Raw genomic sequence first — 6,794 nt, 5'->3', positions numbered from 1 at the left:
CACAGACGGTCGGTCAGTGCGATTTAAACAATGTGCTGTCATTGAATTCTTGACAGCAGACGGTGTCACCGCAAAGGAGATTCATCAGAGAATAAAAGCAGTTTATGTTGATTGTGTTGATGTGAGTACTGTGCATCGTTGGGCGAGTAGGTCTAAAGATGTTGAGGCACAAACACCTAACCTATGTGACAAACAAAGAGTAGGACGACCTGTGACAGCACCTACCGAGTTTCACAAGCAAAATGTTGACAGATTTATTCAGGACGGTCGTCGTATCACGCAGAGAGAATTTGTAAGCACAGTCGGCATTTCACTAGAACACATGGGTCATGTTACCACTTTTCTTGGCCATCGGAAGATCTGTGCACGATGGGTAACCCGGATTTTGACTCATGAAATGAAAGCACATGGGCTTGAAATTTGCCAGGAACTCGTCTCGCATTATGAGAATAAAGATGACACATTTCTCCATTCAATTGTGACAGGAGACGAAACGTGGGTACATCATTACGACCCGGAACGAAATATCAGTCTATGGAATATCGACACAAAGACTCGCCCCAGAAAAAAAAATTCTAGACGCAGCCCTCAGGTGGAAAAACCATGGCCACAGTGTTCTGGGACACAGATGGTGCTATCCACGATGATTTCCTTGATGGTGAAACTGCAATAAATTCACAGCGTTACATCGCAATGGTGCGAACTCTGAAACGACGGCTAACAAGGGTCCAAAAGGAAAATGGAAATGTTTTGTTTTCCCACAGCCATCCTCCATACAGCCCAGACTTAGCACTGTCTGACTTCTGTGTGTTCCCGATAATGAAAGACGATCTGCCGGGACATAATTATGCTTCTGATGAAGCCATTGAGAGAACTGTGAAACTGTGGATGCGGAAACAGTGTGTCGACTTCTTCCGTAACGGCTTCAGAAAACTTGTTCATCACTGGCAGAAATGTATCGAATTGGCTGGTGATTATGTGGAAAAGTGAATATTGGTAAATAAAGATCACATTCTAAAGATTATTTCTGTGTTTGATTTATTAAAATATTCCCATCCCAGCCCAATTCACGAAGGTGGAGGCATTACTTTTAATTCAACCTTCGTATGTCTCTATGTTTCACACAGCAGTAGAGAGTTTCTCAGCACATCTTCATTACTTTAAAAACCGTTTATAATGCAGTTATATGAGGTTTCATGGAGTATGTGATTTTAAATTTGGTATCTATGTGTTGTGTTGATCAATAATTATATCTTCTTCATATGTATGTAAAGAAATAACATTTTTTGCTGCTTTGAGTTATTTCGGTTTTCATTATCTCTGTTACCAACTAATAAAAACATATAATTTACTTATCTCTTATCACAGCAAACAGAGTTATACGAAGTTCACGTAACAATCCTACTTCAATACTGGCAGCTTGTGTAGTACACTGAGCTCACAATGAATCAAATGACTCTGAGCACTATGGGACTTAATAGCTGTGGTCATCAGTCCCCTAGAACTTAGAACTACTTAAACCTAACTAACCTAAGGACATCACACACATCAATACCCGATGCAGGATTCAAACCTCCGACTGTAGCAGTCGCGCAGTTCCGAACTGAGCGCCTAAAACCGCTCGGCCACGGCGGCCGGCATACTGAGCTCACTTGATAGATGTTCCCAGCAGACACTGCTATATCTCTATGATTTCGTTGCTTCTGTATTTATGACCTAAACACTCTATCTCTCCTGCTCAGCACCACATTATCACATAACCTAACAAACCCTTTTACCATTTACTGTTCACCATTTTGTGTGTGTGTGTGTGTATGTGTGTGTGTGTGTGTGTGTGCACGTGTGTGGATATGTATGTGCATGCACGCATGTGTGTGCATCTCTGTGAGCTTTGGATAAGTAGTGAAGTAATGCTCAGGAAACTGTTGAACATGGTAAAAAAAATCTACATTGTGATTGGTTGTAAAAAATTTTCCCACCAGGGCCATCCAGTATTATTTTAAATTTACTTCCATCTGACATCTTTAATTTTTAAATTCCCCACCATGTTGATGATATCATACAATCATGGTCATGGATGATATTACGGATCCACATGGCAAGATCAATGGTGTCATCTTGTGTGCACTTGACAGACACGTAATGACCTTCAACAGACATTTGAATGTCAAAGTTAGCCAGAATCCTGATAGCAGTGGGTGTCCCTGCAGTGGGTGTCCCTGGAGTATACACAAACTGCTTGGGAGCACCATGTTTGCACAGCAGTGCTGATGCACTAGGTGCTGAGATGGCGATAAAGCAATAATAGCCCTGTAGCTCAGCTGGCGCCTAGTAACAGCATGGTGAAAGCTTCTTATGTGGTGACCCAGTGTCCTAGTGACATGGCAGATGGTGGTGTGATCCAGGTGACAAATCCTGGACTGACAAATTGGGCACACATCTGCTGGTGTCAGACCCCAGTGGTGTGGAGCTGGTAGGCCCTCATGTCGTGCCTCAGACCACAAAGCGAAGGCAGTATTTTCAGTAGGTTGTCTTGTGTGGACAGTGGCAGAGTGAAAGAAAACTGATTGCTAAGCCACCAGGCATGGGTCGTTGGTTTACGACCCAACTCTGATGATGATAGCTGTGTCACAAAAGCATTGGGGACCCCATGGCAGAGACTGACACACAGTTGGCATCGATGCACAGCCCTGCCAAACCAATGACATAGTCAGCTGACCCAAGTGGTGTATTGTATACAGGGCCAAAAGGTCTTGTTACTGTGGAAGACAGGTACTGCCATCTAAATTTCCTGAAGGTTTGTCACTGCCTGGGGAACTGGGTCACTATTGAGGAAACTGTCAATATAGCAAAATGCTACATATGATGCCTGGATATGGTACTGGACTCTTGTCTTGGCCCTGCCGTTACAAGAAGGAGAATGAGTTGATTTGAGAGATGAAAATGCGAAGGCTACAAAGTATCAAAAAGACAAAAAAACAAGGCTCGGTTGAAATTTTTGAGTGGCACAAGAAATTTTGAATTTAATTGACTAAAGGAGAAAATACAGGAATTAAGAGGGGAAATATAGGCGCACAGAAAATCAGATTGATATAAATTGGAAGATTGCAAAGCAGGAATGGGTAAAAAGGAAATGAAATCTACCTGAAGAGTGCATGACTGTGGTAAAGATAGATCCCACCTATAGGAAATTTAAAGAGCTCTGTACGAAAAGAAAAGTAAATGTATGAATATTAATAGTTCAGGCAGGCATGCCAGTATTAACAAAGAATGGCAAGTGGAAGATAGAACATATAGAAGAGCTAACTTGAAGAAAATCAAGAAGCAATTGAAATGGTAAATGAAGGTCGGGGAGAAGAAGCAAAAAAAATATTAAGTCTGTGATGACCTCAAAATTCGGACAGAGACAATAAACGAATTGGAGGGGTGGTTGAACGGAATGTGTACTGTCTTGAGAACATAAACTGTAAAATGAATTTCAAGAAAAATAAAACAATGGTACTAGAATGTAGTCGTATTAAATCAGATGATGCTAGCATAATTAAACTAGGAAATCAGAAATTAAATATAGGTGAGATTTGTTATTTGTGCAGGACATGCTGACCCAACTTCGTAACATAATTCAACATGTATACTTCATGGCATGGAGTCTACAAGTCTTCAGCAGGATGCCGGAGGTACAGTATGTGGCATCAGACGTCTATGCGTAGGTCACACATTGCATGTACATTACTGATCAGCAGTTTGTGGGCACAGAGCTTGCACCCGATAGCCGTCGCAGGTATGTTCCATCGAATCTATTTCAGGCACGCTTCATGACCACGACACCAGCGTATATTCACTGTCGTGTTTGTTCAGTATCATATTCCTTGAATCACTGTAGCGCCAGTATCGCCTTGTGACTCTGGCAGTTATCGCACTGAACAATGGCATTGTCGATGGCTTATCGGGTGTTGATTAAAATTTCATCCTTGTGCCAGTTTATTTGCTGTACCATAAAACCGTTCCTACAGATGTAGAATGGTGTGTCTACACGATGGCTATCGGGTATTACCAACCATACTGGAATTTTTCAAGTGGAGGCCCAACAAAGCTCGCCAAGAGGATGTGGAGGTGGGTATTATCACCAGCTTTTGGCCTGTGAGAAAGGTTGAATAATTAACATGAGGTAAATGGGATTATCATACTAACAGGTCATACAGACAATTTCCCACATTGCAATGACTACAGAAAGATTGGTGACGAATGGCCTCCTAACAAAAGTGTGGCAAGAGCAGTAGGCACGGATCCTCTCATAAGAATTACCTCAAAAGAAAATCTAAGGTTTTTGTATCCGGTTTGAGGAATATGTGGAAATGCTGTAGAGATTACTGGCAGAGTATCACCACAAATTGTCGGAAACAAATTACTGATAGCTGGGTTGAGATCTCGTGTTGCAGTACTCAATTTATCGCTAACATAGTACCACAGGTAGTAGAGACTTGCAGGGTGTAAAGCTAGAATCAGCTGGGACACTGAGTGACATTCTGCGATGTTTAGAAACTGGTCTCGCTTCTGACTGTGGCGGACAGATCGTTGACGACGTGTCTATAAACGACGTAGCGAAAGGTCACAAGAAGCAGCCATTCTCGATCCCCAGCGCGAGGTATCATGGTGTGAGGCGGGAGGGGGAAGGAGGAAACTATTAGACAGTTGGATATGTCAGTAAGACTGATTTGGTAATTGTTGAGGAGGGCTGAAAACTCGACAGGATTTGACAGGAATGCCAAACCCTTTTGTCACACCCTTCTTGACACGGGCACCATAAGGCGTTTTCGAGCAGTATAAAACAAGACTCCACACTAAGAAAAATGGAAGAGTAGAATTTAACGTGCTGTCTACAATGAGGCCATTAGGGACAAAGCAGGATCTCAGATGAGGGGAGAATGGGGAAGGAAATCGGCCGCATCTTTATATAGCGACCATTCCTGCATTTGATTTTAGGGAAATTTTGAAAGTTACCGAAAACCCAAGTTTGAATGTGAGGACACCAGTCTGAAACGACGTCCTTCAGAATGCAACCCCAGTGTGCTAACCATCTCACTCTGTCCCAAGCTGCAGTTCACACAACAAAAGCCTTGAGGAAAATACAGATCTTAGACTGGCCGGGCCAATCCCTATTTGTCACCCATAGGGAATATCTGGCATGTAATGGAAAAAAGTGTACTTTCTTAACAGTCTTCACCAGCAGTCTTCATGAATTGACACATCCCAGATTTCAGGCATGACATAAAATTCCTTCAGATTATTTTCGGAGGCTCCTACGCCAAAGTGGATACAAAGATGTATTCATGCCTGTGGGGCTCAGTTCCGAATGAAATGATAGGTTAATCGTGAAATACCTGTTATGTTATGAACATAACCACAGACTTTGATAAATATCGGATTAGTGCTTCTTGGTGTAACGCCTTACATTCCCATCAACGTATTATCTAGGCAGTAACTGCTGGTACATCCTGGGCAAGAACTATTATATCATTCAGCGAAGCTCTCTCTAGCTTGAATCGTAATAATATGGCAAACTCATTAAGAAAATTTAAGATTCCAAAGAGTTTTCCTCAGAGAGAGACTGTCAAAATTCTGGAAACACGTCAGGTAAATGTAGTGCATAGATTATGATTCGACAGATAAACTTTTATAGTTGTCCATGACACTTAGAGAGAATCAGTAATCTCCCGTGATATTCAGCGTATAAGACATGGTGTCGGAGCAACTTCATGTTACCATGTGCCATGTTGGAGATGGGAGGAATCGGGAGTGCCACCTGTTGCAAACTTTGTTGCTGTTTCTCGAAAAAAGATATTGTTTGAGAACATGTGGCACTCTCTTAGATGTGTTGATCTCTGATAACAGTGAGTATTTAAAAAAAACTACAGCCAGGTACAATGTAGTCGAATGAAGTTCTATACTCATTTTTTCTTTTTTTCTTTTGTAAACGTGAAGAAAATTGCATTAAGAAACGAATGTCTCCGTTTGTAGATGGACTTAGCTTCGAAATTAGTCAAAGATAAATAGTTTTCTTCGATGGAATAGTTACGATTGCAATGTTTTTCTCTCACTGTTTAGCCTATATGCGAAGAAAGTGATTGAAACTTTATTCTGGTTATCCTCATTTCGCTACTGCATCGTTTCCTGAAATCACCTCGGGTGAATAACAGCTTGATTCCTTCTGGAAGACTACGGCGATTTTCCTCCCAAGAACTTGTCCATTTGTGTTATAGTCAGTCTCCCAACGTCCCGATGTGATCAGGCGGGTAAACCGTCATCTTACAGATATTTTGGCGCTCCTCATTTCATCCCCTACACTTCCCTCGTCCCCTCAGTAATAACTACCGGAGTGTTTACATGGTATTATAAAGTCTCTCCCGTAACTTAAGGACAATAAATTGCATTTTCTTTTCGAATTCTTCTCCTGAAGGTAGGGTGAAAATTTAGTGACTAACTATGAGCACTGAGTTGTGTTACTTCTCGCTTCTGAAAAACCCTCCACAAAACTGGTAACAATGTTACTGGTCAGTAAATGTCTACATTATTTCGTTCTCCCTTTTTATAAAGTGTTTATTAATGAGTATTTTAATCCATATGGAAACTTATAGCATCAGAAAGATATATGGTGCGCTGTTCTTCATAAGTCTACAAGTTATTACATCATATTCATCTTAGAAAAAACTCTTAATTGTTTTGAAATTACTCAATTTCCTCCTTACTTGTTTCCTGTAGGTACATGTTGCGACGTTACAACTTAATCTGAGGCA

The sequence above is a fragment of the Schistocerca gregaria genome, chromosome 7 (genome assembly GCF_023897955.1).
Source record: "Schistocerca gregaria isolate iqSchGreg1 chromosome 7, iqSchGreg1.2, whole genome shotgun sequence".
Lineage (NCBI taxonomy): Eukaryota > Metazoa > Arthropoda > Insecta > Orthoptera > Acrididae > Schistocerca > Schistocerca gregaria.
Note: the sequence above shows the minus strand (reverse complement) of the source record.